Source organism: Dendrobates tinctorius, unplaced genomic scaffold (genome assembly GCF_039654945.1).
Source record: "Dendrobates tinctorius isolate UK_male_01 unplaced genomic scaffold, ASM3965494v1 ptg000015l, whole genome shotgun sequence".
Taxonomy (NCBI): domain Eukaryota; kingdom Metazoa; phylum Chordata; class Amphibia; order Anura; family Dendrobatidae; genus Dendrobates; species Dendrobates tinctorius.
The window spans coordinates 10,724,045-10,738,211 of NW_027361683.1; positions in this window are offsets into that span (position 1 = coordinate 10,724,045).

Below are 14,167 nucleotides of genomic sequence, written 5' to 3' on the forward strand. Positions count from 1 at the left end.
ATGTCGTCATAATGACATCCGGCTCACCAGAGCTAGTAAACTTGTTGATCATATGTAGTGCATGATCAGCAAGTCTCCCTGTCAATGCAGCACTGACAGCTTCTATGGTATGCAGATACTGCTTCATCTGCATGCTATAGAAGCGATCAGTCTGCAAAAAATGATTGTCCCAAACTAAGTAAAAAAAGCAACAAAAAAACTTAAAGAATTGTAAAAATATAAAAAAAATAAAAAATAATAATAAAAAAATCAATATACAGCTCTGACAAAAATATAAAGAGATCACCACATCAAAACCCTGTCATGGGCAGCCCATTCTCCCGACCTGAACCCCATTGAAAACCTCTGGAATATAATCAAGAGGATGATGGATTGTCACAAGCCATCAAGCAAAGAAGAACTGCTTAAATTTTTATGCCAGAAGCAGTGTGAAAGACTGGTGGCAAGCATGCCAAGATGCCTGAAAGCTGTTTCTTGTTTGGAAAATTCTTTATTTATAATAGATAAACAGAGAAAATGTGCCATGCCCAAGTTACAATCATATCAATTAGCATTGATCAAATCAAGTGACATGCGGGATACAGTGAGGGAGGGGTGATGGGAAGGAAATCAAATGAAGGCCCAAGGGGATGGAGGGGGGGACGACATGGGAAGAAGGAACAAGGATTCATAACAACTGGGGTTAACAAAAAACCAAGATGGGTACACAGGTCTTAATCATTTACATCAATGCTAACCAAGTGCTCGGGTATTATATAGTCTGGCGGGGTGAACGCACATCAGATAAATTAATTTTTAGTTTTGCTTTGTAATTCCCTCCATGGAGCCCAGACACCTACACGTGAATCATGGTTATGGATCGCCCAGCTTGAGAGTTCCTCAAGGCGAGTAATCTGATTCACCTTAAAGGGGTTGTCCGGGCTTTTCACATAATCTCAGTGCATATCTGGGCTGCAGAATGCTGACAATAAGTATATATTATATATTGGATACTCATCTCCTTTTATCATATTTGTCTATGTCTATGTATGTTTTTTGTATTGATTGAATAAAATGGAAATATTTTATGGCAATATTCTTCCGTAAATCTCTTTTTTGATGATGGTGTTGTTGGAAGAGCCATTTTTCTAGGCCTAATTGTGTTATATATTAAGCTGACAATAAGTAATTTACCTTCTGTGGCCAGTTTGCAGCGTTTGCTAAATAGCATCTCTTGCTTGTAAGAAAAACGTCCAGGGGGGGCGTTCTGGCAATGAAATGAGAACTGGTCGTTTCCTCCTCAATAGTTTCACTTTCCATAGATCACTGTTCAGCGTGTGCCTGGGGGAGGAGCAGCTGCTCTCTGCACTGAGGCTGCTAGAGGGGGAGGATTTGTTACTGTGTGAGGATGGATAGGCTTTTTCATGTGTTTGGGGAGGGCCAGTTGCTATGGAGGGTGGGGTTGTTGCTATAGAAGGCATGTTTTTAGTAGAGTAGGAGGAAACAACCAGTTCTCATTTCAATGCCAGAACACACCCCCCTGGATGTTTTTCTTACAAGCAAGAGCTGATATCTAGCAAATGCTGCAAACTGGCCACAGAAGGTAAATTACTTATTGTCAGCATTCTGCAGCCCAAATATGCGCTGAGATTATGTGAAAAGCCCAGACAACCCCTTTAAGTTTCTATTCAGATATAGATGGGGGGGTCTCGTCCTTCCAGTGTAAGGTTATTAAATGTTTTGCTGCACTAATCAATAACGGTAGAAGCCCATGCTTTTTTGGTTTAAAATTTTTTGATGGGCATGAAAGTAAGGCTTCAGAAGCTTGAAAGACAAGATTGATTAACCTTAGCTCTTTGAGGATATTACTGATCCCATCCCAAAATTCCCTTATCTTAGTGCATTCCCAGAATATATGAGTGTGATGGCCTCTCAAGTTATGGCACTTCCAGCAAATGTCTGTGTCAGACAGCCCCATGTGATGAAGTTTGACCGGGGTCAGGTGCCATCTGGTTAGTATTTTATAAGAGTTCTCTTGAAGTACCATACATCCGGAGAAACCACGTGCATTGAGAAGAATCCCAGACATTTGTGCATCAGAAAAATTAGTTTGAAGCTCTGACTCCCAAGAATACAGGAATGATGGCTTAAACTCTAAGGGGGGACGTTAAGCCGGGAATGCACACGGAATATAAGTTTTAGGAGTGGGGGTGGGAGTTTGTTCATAATATCTAACCAGGATGACTTGTGAGGGTATGTTTGTTTGAATTGTTTAAGGATACATTTTATATGTTGTGTTTGGAGAAAATTTTTTGGCTGATTCAGCGCATTGACAGGCCAGTCTCCAATTTTGAGTGTTTTTCCATCATAAAAGTCGCTTAATGTTTCCCTGGGTAATTTAGTCCAGAGGTTGTAAGGGTCTCGGAAATCAGGGTCTATCAATAACAGTATAGCAGAAATAGGTGTCTGTGTGGACGGATAGGAATCAGGGGGGAGGTCATTGATTATCATATGCTTTACTTGCAATGTGGATAAAATAACTTCATCCAGTTGAAGAGCATCAGACGGCTTTGCCCTGGTCCACAGACAAGGCACATTTTCTAGGCCTAATAATATCAAATCCACATTGTCCTGGTCTCCTTTTTCATAGCTATATACCATGCTTAACCATCTGCTCAGATGTATAGCTTCATAGTAGAGGAGTGGGTCCGGGACACTCAAGTCCCCCAAAGGACCTGGGTATGAGAGGAGTTTATAGGGCAGCCTTGCAGGTTTTTTCTTCCAAAGAAAACTAGAAATTATAGCTTTCAGATTCTTAAAGAAAGTTTGCGGTACACCTACAGGGACCATAGTCATGCTATATAGAATAACTGGCATTACATAAGTTTTGAATACATTGACGCGTCCCAACCAGGAGAAAGTAGGTAGATTGTATGATTTCATCAAATCCTCTACTTTTTTCAGTAAGGGGGAGTAGTTAGCTCTGAACAAATCTGTAGGGTCTCTAGTGATCAATACTCCCAGGTATTTTAAGGACATTGTGGACCAGGAGAAAGGTGTTTGTCTGCGGATTTCGACTAGCTGATTGTCTATAAGGGTTTTATTAAGGGCTTCCGATTTTGTGGTATTAATCTTAAAATTAGACAGTCGTCCGAATTGGTAAAGTGTATTAAGAATATTAGGGAGTGCCTTTGAAGGGTTGGTTATGAGGAATAGTAGATCATCCGCAAAAGCCAACATTTTTATCTCTAGTGTGTTTACCTTTAGCCCCTCAATCTTGTCTTCCTGCCTAATCTTCTGAATTAATGTTTCAATGACCAAAATAAATAGGGATGGGGACAAAGGGCAACCTTGCCTGGTACCATTATTAATGTTAAAGCTGTTTGACAGGGTGCCGTTTATCCTCACTTTGGCCGTTGGTTGAGAGTACAAAGAGAATATAGCTGAGATGTATTGGGGAGGGAACCCCAAACTTAGTCAGTACCATGTCCATATACCTCCAGTTCACTCTGTCAAATGCCTTCTCGACACCAGTAGACAGGAGGATCAATGGGATGTCATGACTCCTAGCGTACATTATTGATTGGATTATTTTAGCTGTATTGTCTTTACCTTCTCGCCCCTGGTCTTTATGGATTAATTTAGGGAGTATGTTACCGAGACTTCCCGCAAGTATTTTAGCCCATAATTTAATATCCGCGTTGAGTAGTGATATTGGTCTATAGCTAGCACAGAGGTTAGGGATTTTTCCTTCCTTTGGGAGGACAATGATAATAGCCTCCAGAGATTGTTTTGGTAAAGGGAGCCCATTTAAGTAGGAATTAAACAGGGTCACAAAATGCGGTAAAAGGAATTTAATTAATTTTTATAATATATAATGGGTAAACCATCCGGGCCTGGCGTCTTCCCGTTAGGGATGGATGATAAGGTATCTAAAGCTTCTTTAGGCGTAACAGGGACTGTCAGCAATAAAATGTCTTCTGGAGGTAGTTTAGGGAGCTTAAGGGGGTCAAGAAAGTCTTTTATTTTATCTTCAGCTGCCACAGGATCCCTAATGTCTTCAGGTATGTCTAGATTATATAATTTTTCATAGAAGCCTCTAAACTCCCCGGCAATGTCGGCAGTTTCCTTGAACAACGATCCATTCAGGGCTGTGAGCTGTTTAATGAAGGTCTTCTCTTTACGTATTTTTGGTAAAGATGTCATAAGGTTACTGCCTTTATTACCATGAAGGTAGAATCTTTGCTTACTTCTCATTTATATTTTGGCTGATTGAATATTTAAAAGGTCTCTCAGGTTTTGTCTAAGCCCTACTAACTCCTCCTTGCGACCTCTTGTGTATCCTTTTGAAAGAATTTATTTGGTGTAAGATTGAGTCAATCTTTTTTGATCTTTCTTTTTTCAAGTGCGATCCTAATGATATGAATTCCCTTCTCTTGACGGCTTTATGTGCCTCCCATACCATAGGTGTCGGCGGGCAGGAGGAGAAATTTTCTTGAAAAAAGAGTTCAAGGGTGTCAGACAACTTAGAAACGTGTAAATCTGAGTCTTATAATGTCTCATTAAGTGTCCATGTTCTGGAGGGTAAAGGCAAGGAGGAAATATTAACTTCCAGAAAAATCGGAGCATGGTCCAAGAGGGAGATAACATCTATTTTTGTGGATTTTACCAAATGGATGCGTGATGACTGCAAGAAGAGATAATCTATTTTATGGTAACTATTATGGGGAGAAGAGAAGAAAGTATAGTCTATAGTCGAAGGGTTCAAGACTCTCCATGTATCTACCAAGTTTAAAGATTGCAAATTGAGATGTAATTTCCTCAAGGCTTTTTGTGAAAAAGAATATTTACCTGATGAGGTGTCAATTAATGGGTTCAGAGAAATATTAAGATCACCTCCCACAATCAGAAAACCCTCAGTGAAAAGGCGGAGGGTGCTCAAAACCCTGCCCAGCCAACTAATCTGATTAGTATTCGGAGCATATATGCTACATAGTGTAACCTTTGTATTTGCCAAGAGGTCTTTGATCATTATGTATCTCCCTTCCGAGTCTGACAGAGTATTGTGTAATGTAAATTGCGTATCCTTTCAGAGAGCTATGCTCACACCCTTTTTAGCTGAAGTACCTGTACTGTGATACCATGTTGGGAATCTAGTCCTAGCCACGTCAGGTACTCAACCCTTCTTAAAATGTGTTTCTTGTAAGAATAAAACATTAGAGCCTTTGGAATGTAAAAACCTCAATATTTTCCCCCGTTTACATGGTGAGCCCATAACCTTAACATTATAAAAAGCCACTACTATTGTGGCTGACACTTTGTTGTTAATTATACCCCAAGCTTGGGTGAATGAGGGACATCTTTGCATGTGTACCACATCAACTTATTAACTTGATCAGTGAAAATAACTGGATAATATAGATATTCAGCAAAATAACCAATTTGCAGCAGAGGGGGGGAGATACAATAGCCTCCCATAGTAGACAGGTCAGATCATTCCATGACTGCGGGCGGCGGCCCTAACTGAAGAAAAATATGAGTGGAGCAAATGTTTCAAACAAAGTTAAATATAAAGTTGCCTCCAGTTGAGTCAACTTGCAGGAAAGCAAACTCTGAAACGTCAGAGAAATATATAAAGGAAAAGACAACAGGCCAGCGTTTCAGGGTGGCTGTCTCTTCTTGGTAGCAGATCTTGCTTGTTTAGGTGATGGTGCCTTTTTGCCGGTGTCAATTCCCCTTGTCCTACCGGTAAAGGCAGCAGAGACGGGGGGGACTGAAGATCCATGTCCAGCGGCAGCCAGGAAGGAACGTCTACCTCAGGAATATTGAATGACGCCCACACCTTTGGAAGGTCAACTGTGTGCTTAACAATCACCTGTTTTCCTCCACTGTGTATCGCCAGACCACATGGAAACAGCCAGCTGTATAAGATGTTGTTGGAACGAAGGGCATCCAATAGCGGCTTCATGATCCTGTGTTTAGCCAAAGTCGATGGAGCCAGTTCCTGGAACACCTGAATGGATACTCCCTCATAAGAAATGGCTCCACTGTCGTGGGAGGCAGACAGAACTGCATGAGTATCAGTAAGCCACAAATAACATCCCTCGGGGGATCTGAAGTCTTTGGTTTTAGCCTGTGCGATCGATGAACTCTCCCAATGACCATTTGTTAGCATCTTTCCTGGGGCAATAAAATGCAAAATGTCTCTGGTTGTTTTTTCTAGTATTTCATTAGAGACACTTTCTGGAATCCCTTTGATCCTAATGTTCTTTCTGTGGCTCCGATTTTCTTGATCTTCTAGAGCGAGAGATGCATTGTTTAGTTGGGTTCTGTGGAATTCCATGTAGTCTCTGATACTCTTAGAGTGAGCTATGAATGATAATTGAGTAGATTCCAGGGATTCAACTCTACCGCCGATTTGTTGTATGTCTGCTCTCATGCCAGATATTTCATTAATCAGAGGTTTCATTGCTTGTGCCAGAGATTTTTTAAGAAATGACTTTGAAATCCTGTCAGAGTCTGGCTGAAGAAGATCACTACCTGAGACATCATCGCTCCAGTCTGAATTGTCCATCTGATTAACTGTGGCAATATTAGGAAGAGAAGTTTTGTTTGGCTTGATGTAAAGCTGGGGCCACGATTTTTCCGCGCTCTTTATGAGACTTAACCATTATATCTATATATAACGCGCTCTATATGGGTCACCGCACGTGCATGGAAATGACAATTAGAACCATATTGTAAGAGCAGCCGCTTTCATCTTATTTCTTATATCTGGAGACCTAGAGTTCAAAAGAGCATCTGCCCGGGTGGCAGGAATGTCAGTGTAGAAAATTCTGCAGGTATAGAGAGATAGGAAGATAGGGAGAATGTCTCCAAGATGGTCCCTAATGCAGACAGAACTTCCAAAGCAGTCACACTGGTGCCAACAGTCCCGGGTGCCACGGGGTTAACATCCGGGGAGTGGTGGATGAGGAGCAAACAAATAGCGCCAGAAAAGCCAGCAAGATCCGGCTAACTAACAGTTAATTTTAAGTGCTTTTTCCAGGGGCTCCTATATTATAGAATGTAGTGCCCTCTGCACTCCATGGGGGGGCTCTGGGCAGTGGGGCGGGACAGGGCAGAATTCTGCGTTGTTCTCTCTTTTCTTAAATGCTCTCCTTTCAGCACGTTGACAACCGCAATGGCGCTCAGGGCTCAGTCTCTCTGCCCTGCACCCGGGTGCAGCCTACCTTCAAACCGGTCCCGGGACCCGCGCCCCCTGCTAGCAGCACTGTTAGGCTCTCCAGCTCCAGGCAAGGGCATCGCTTCAGGTGAGTACCGCTCTCTTTGTACCAGCAGGCAGTCCACGCACCTCCATCTCTGGATACCGGGGCAGGCAACTTTCAATTTTTATGCCCTTAAATTTCAGAGATACGGCACACAAAAAACTTAGTAAGTAACATTTCCCACATGCTTACTTTACATCAGCACAATTGTAGAACCAAAATTTTTTTTGTTAGGAAGTTTTAAGGGTTAAAAGTTGACCAGCGATTTCTCATTTTTGCAACACCATGTTATTTTTACGGACCACATCACATTTAAAGCCACTTTGAGGGGTCTATATGATAGAAAACACCAAAAAGTGACACCATTCTAAAAACTGCACCCCTTAAGGTGCTCAAAACCACATTCAAGAAGTTTATTAACCCTTCAGGTGCTTCACAGGAATTTTTTGAACATTTAAAAAAAAATGAACATTTAACTTTTTTTCACAAAAAAAATACTTCAGGTTCAATTTTTTTTATTTTACCCAGGGTAAATGGAGAAATTGGACTGGAAAAGTTATTGTGCAATTTGTCCTGAGTACGCTGATACCTGATATGGGGGGGTACCCCTGATGTACCAAAACAGTGGAAACCCCCCACAAATGATACCATTTTGGAAACTAGACCCACCAAGGAACTTATGTAGATGTGTGGTGAGAACTTTGAACCCCCCAAGGGCTTCACAGACGTGTATAACGTACAGCCATACAATTAAAAAATCATATTTTTTCCACAAAAATGATCTTTTCACCCTCAATTCTTACTTTTCCAAGGGTAACAGGACCCTAAAAGTTATTGTGCAATTTGTCCCGAGTACGCTGATACCCCATATGTTGGTGTAAATGACTATTTGGGTGCATGGCAGAGCTCGGAAAGGAAGCAGCTCCATTTGACGTTTTTGGCTGGAATTCAGATCGGACACCATGTCGCGTTTGGAAAGCCCCTGATGTACCTAAACAGTGGAATCCCCCCACAAGTGACCGCATTTTGGAAACTAAACCCCCTAAGGAACTTATCTAGATGTGTGGTGAGCACTTTGAACCTCCCAGTGCTTCACAGAAGTTTATAACGCCCTGGCGTGAAAATAAAAAAATCGTAGTTTTTCCACAAACATGATCATTTATGTCATGGTTTATTCAGAATGCTGGGCAGGCGGCGTAGGGGTTAATTGGTAGAGCCTCCTTCTGGGTCTGGGGAGGGTTTTTATAGCTTCAGGTGAGGACCCTCCCCTGTCGTTTATACTCCTAGTTTGAGTGTGCCTGACCCTGCTCCGTTTGTGCTCTCGCCTGTCCTGGTACGATTGTTTAGTGTATGATCTGGTTTGGCCTCGGTTTATGTCTCTTGGATTCTGATTTTGTACTTGTGTGTCCATCCCGTGTATGACCCCTGGCTTTGTCCTGAGCTCCCTGTGATCGCCCCTCTGGTACTTCTGCCTCCTTCCCGTGTGTGACCATCTGCTACGCCTGACTATTCTCTGACTTACGATTCTGTACCTCATTTGCCCATACTGTGTATGACCTCCGTTTTGCCCGACTCTGAGTTTTCTACCATCTCTGAAAGCAGGACACTAAGCCACGCCCCCTTGCTGTCACATGACCATAGGTCCTGTGCCTGCTTGCTAAAGCTTCAGCGTTCAGGTCCTGTGCATCTGTACTTTCCAGCTATTCCTGTCCCCGGGGCCCCTACAGTATGGGTGAGTCCCTGCTCAGCAGAGGCTGCACGCCAGTGCTTTCAGGAGCATGATATTATAAACGACCAATACAGTTTTTTTTTCCTCTCTCTCCTCTGCTCCCTCTGAACGAAAAGTGGTGTCTGTGTGGCTGGATCTGCTGGAGTCATGGACCCTATGCAGGCTCTATCTGAGCAGGTAAAGCAGCTTTCTCAGATGTTCCAAAAATTAAATGTGGAACAACGTTCTATGGCTCATACCCAGCAACAGCTGGTCAACACTGTACAGGGGCTGTAGGTCCCGAGAATAGGGATGTGTCCCTTTCTTCTCCAGAATCTCCGGTCAAATTACCCGACTCCTTTTCTGGGGACAAAAGGGAGTTCAGGGCCTTTCGAGAGGGATGTAAATTATTCTTTTCCCTGAGACCTCGTTCGTCTGGGGGAGAATTCCAAGGGTAGGGGTGGTTATTTCCCTGCTGCGGGGTGCCCCACAAGCCTGGGCATTTTCTCGAGCACCTACAGCCCCTGAACGCATGACTGTGGATGCATTTTTTGAGGCTTTGGGCCGCATTTATGATGAGCCTGACAGGGTTCGCTTGGTGGAGCACATGGTGATGAGTGCACGTCAGGGTCGGAGTGGTTTTGTTCTGAGTTTCGACGGTGGTCAGCCGAGGTCTCCTGGGATGATGCTGCTCTTAGGGGGGCTATTTCGTAGGGGCCTGTCGGAACACCTTCAGGATGCTCTGGCCCTGTACCCACCTCCTGATATTCTGGAAGAAGCCATGACCCAAGCGGTGCGAATGGATTAGTGATGCATTCTGAAACTTCCTTGTTCTCTGGAAGTAAAGAGGTGGAGGCCAGTCCTATACATATGGAAATTGTCACCACCTCGATCAGAGAGAAAGAAAGGAGGCGCCGCCGTGAAAAGCAATTGTGTTTCTACTGCAGGGAGTCAGGACCCTGGAGACGAGACTGCCCGTCCTGTCCTACAACTTCCAAGCCGTCGGGAAACTACTAGGTCTGGGTAGTGATCGAGGAGGCTGCCAAGACCCTCATGTTGTGAGTTCATTTTCCCCTTCACCATTGAGGTCTGATGAACTCCCTCTTCTGGTGAAGGAAGGTAGTGAGGCTGATTACCAAGCATCTGGGCAGGATGATGATGACTGGGTGACGGGAATTGCTGACTGGATATAAGGCAGCCGACGCCCTTCTGCCTTGCTGGTGATCTCTCTGAGGGATTCTAGGAGACCAGTCTGATTCCTCAAAAGCTAAGTTTTCTGCTCTGTTTTTTGCATTTGTGTTTTGGTTTTGTTTTTCCTTGTTTTTCTGGATTTCTGCCATTCCCTGCTGGGGTGTGCTGAATTCTTTTTTGCTCTGTCTTCAGAAAATACCTGAGTACTGATATAGTCTTTTTGAAGCCTAGCGTCTTCAGGGCTTTTTTCCCTATCAGCTGTTGGCTCTTGTCTTGATAGGGTTTTGGCGGATTACAGACAGCAGCTTTTCTATCCTGTCCTATGTAGTTAGCTTGGGCCCCATCGTTTGCTCAGCCTATCTTTCTATCTGTGTGAGTGTTTTTTCATCTTGCTTCACCGTCATTATATGTTGGGGGCTGCCTATTGCTTTGGGGTCTGCTCTGGGGCAGTTTAGATTTCCCTTTCTGTCTTTAGGCTATGTAGTTCTCTGGCTGGGATCGAGGGGTCTAGGGCACCGTAGGAACCCCCCACGGCTACTGCTAGTTGTTGTTGATAGGTTCAGGAGTCTGTAATCCGATAGCTGCCAACTTCTCTGGTTTTCTAGACTTAGCTAGTACTTCTGTTTTTGCCTCCTACGGTGACTCATTCATAACAGAATCACCAGCCATACCGCAGATCCTAGGGGGTACTCAATAGCAGGAAAGAATTGTGTAAAAAAAAAAAAAAGTGTGTATATTTTTTCCTCTATATCTCTGAGGCCGTAGGGGGAATTTTTTTTTTCTCTCAATGGAGATAAAGCAATTGTCTGATCGTGTGGAGCAGCTCACTGCGGAAGTGGGGGGAATTTCCTCCTACCTTGCTCATTCACATGCTGCTGAACCAAAGATCCCTACTCCTGATGTGTTTTTTGGGGACCGGTCTAAATTTTTGAATTTCAAAAATAATTGTAAATTATTTTTTGCCTTGAAGCCTAACTCGTCAGGGAGCTCCGCGCAGCAGGTTAAAATTGTCATCTCTTTCCTGCGTGGCAATCCCTAGGATTGGGCATTTTCTTTGAAACCAGATGATCCTATTCTGACTAATGTGAATGCAATTTTTCAAGCCTTGGGGTTGTTGTATGACGAACCTAATGCTATTGATCAGGCTGAAAAGACCCTGTTGGCACTGAGCCAGGGTCAAGATTCTGCAGAATTGTACTGTCAAAAATTCCGAAAGTGGGCGGTCCTTACTACCTGGAATGATAATGCCTTGGCAGCTCTCTTTCGGAAGGGTTTGTCAGAAGTCGTAAAAGATACTATGGTGGGATTTCCTGTTCCCTCTGGTCTTGACGATTCTATGTCATTAGCCATTCGGTTGATCGGCGTTTACGTGAACGCAGGACTGCACGAGAGGTGTTGAACAAGTGTCTGAACCTATACAATGTGATAGAGTTTTGTCCAGGGAGCAACGTCAGGAGTTCAGAAGGCGTAATAAGCTGTGTTTTTTTTGTGGAGATGCCTCGCATATTATTTCTGTCTGTCCTAAACGAGAGAAACGTTTTGCACACACGTTTTCTGTGGGTGGTGTTCAACCTAAGTTTCTTCTGGCAATTACTCTGATCTGCTCCCTGTCCACATTTTCCACCAAGGCTTTTGTGGATTCGGGAGCAGCCCTGAACCTAATGGACTTGGATTTTGCTAAACGTTGTGGATTTCCGATGACACCTCTGCGGACGCCTATCCCTTTGAGGGGGATTGATGCTACTCCTTTGGCGAAAAATAAACCTCAGTTTTGGACCCAGGTGGTAATGCGGGTCGCCCCAGACCATCAAGAAAATTGCAGATTTTTGGTGTTGCATAATTTGCATGATACCATTGTTCTGGGGTTTCCCTGGTTGCAAATTCATAATCCAGTTTTGGATTGGAAATCTGATAGGGTTTTGGCGGATTACAGACAGCAGCTTTTCTATCCTGTCCTATGTAGTTAGCTTGGGCCCCATCGTTTGCTCAGCCTATCTTTCTATCTGTGTGAGTGTTTTTTCATTTTGCTTCACCGTCATTATATGTTGGGGGCTGCCTATTGCTTTGGGGTCTGCTCTGGGGCAGTTTAGATTTCCCTTTCTGTCTTTAGGCTATGTAGTTCTCCGGCTGGGATCGAGGGGTCTAGGGCACCGTAGGAACCCCCCACGGCTACTGCTAGTTGTGTTGATCGGTTCAGGAGTCTGTAATCCGATAGCTGCCAACATCTCTCGTTTTCTGGACTTAGCTAGTATTTCTGTTTTTGCCTCCTACGGTGACTCATTCATAACACCCTCAGGTACTTTTTTCCTCATGCTTTAAGTTTTTGCTGAATGTCGAACTGGTAGTAGGCAACTGTCGTTTTATTTCTACAGCCTTGGTGGACTGTGGTTCATCCCATAACTTGATCAGTTCCAGTACCGTCTCCAGGATCAAGATAGGGACAGTCAGGTTGGAGGCCCCTCTGAAAATCGTGGCTATTGACTCTTCCCCTCTCACCCGTTCGGGGATTCGTTATGTTACCAACAATATTATTTTACATGTGGGTTCCTCCCATATTGAGGAGATGACATGTTTTGTTATGGACAATCTGCCCGAAGGGCTGGTATTGGGTATGCCGTGGCTCCAACGGCACAATCCAGTTATTGATTGGGAGAGAAGAGTAATCATTAAGTGGGGTCCAAAATGTATTGACTGCTCTTATAAATCTGTGTTCTGTGTTTCACCCGCAAAACCTGTCTCTGAGTCTTCTGTCTGTCTGGAGGGTATTCCAGAATACCTGAAGGAGTTTGAGGACGTGTTCTCTGAAAGCGAGGCCGAGGTTTTACCCCCACATAGATCATTTGACTGCACTATTGACCTGATCCCAGGGTCCAAATTGCCCAAAGCCCGTTTATTTAATTTGTCGGGACCTGAGCGTCTGGCTATGAAAGATTATATAACGGAAAGTCTCCGTAAGGGGCATATTAGACCTTCAGTCTCTCCGATAGCAGCAGGATTTTTCTTTGTTAAAAAGAAAGATGGTGGCCTTCGCCCCTGCCTTGACTTCCGAGAACTCAACAAGATTACCATCAAAAATGCATATCCCTTACCCTTGATCCCAGATTTGTGCATCAACTCTCGGGGGCAAAATGGTTTTCCAAATTGGATCTCAGGGGGGCTTATAATTTGATAAGAATCAAAGAGGGGGATGAATGAAAAATGGCTTTCCTCACTACTGAGGGGTTATTTGAGAACCTAGTGATGCCGTTTGATCTCGCTAATGCACCAGCAGTTTTTCAGAACTTCATCAATGTGGTGTTTGCAGACATGATTGGCTGCTTTGTAGTTATTTACCTGGACGATATTTTGATCTACTCGACTGACAAACACTCTCATTTGGTACATGTGAAAACTGTTCTTCAGTGACTCAGGGAGAATCAATTGTTTGTCAAATTGGAAAAGTGTACATTTTTTGTCCAGGAGTTGACCTTTCTAGGACTTATTATTTCTCCACAGGGGTTTCGGATGGATCCCAAGAAGGTGCAGGCCATTGCAGAGTGGGTTCAACCTCAGGACCTTAAAAAGCTGCAGCGCTTCTTGGGATTCACTAATTATTATCGAAAGTTTATCAAGGGTTTTTCACAAATTGTAAAGCCCCTCACCGACCTCACATGTAAAGGGGCTGATATAAAAAAATGGTCTCTCCTGGCTAAACAATGCTTTTTGGTTTTGAAGAATTGTTTTATGTCTGCTCCGATACTGTTGCAACCTGACCCATCCTTATCATTTGTTGTGGAAGTCGATGCTTCCGAGGTGGGGGTGGGGGCCGCTTTGTCTCAAGGGCCAGCTACTTTGACTAATCTTAGACCTTGTGCATTTTTCTCCAAAAAATTCTCTCCGGCAGAGAGAAATTATGATATTGGGAATAGAGAGCTCCTAGCAATTAAGTTGGCATTTGAAGAATGGAGGCATTTTTGGAAGGGGCAGAGCATCCAATTACGGTTATCACGGATCACAAAAATCTGGAGTACATTAAGTCAGC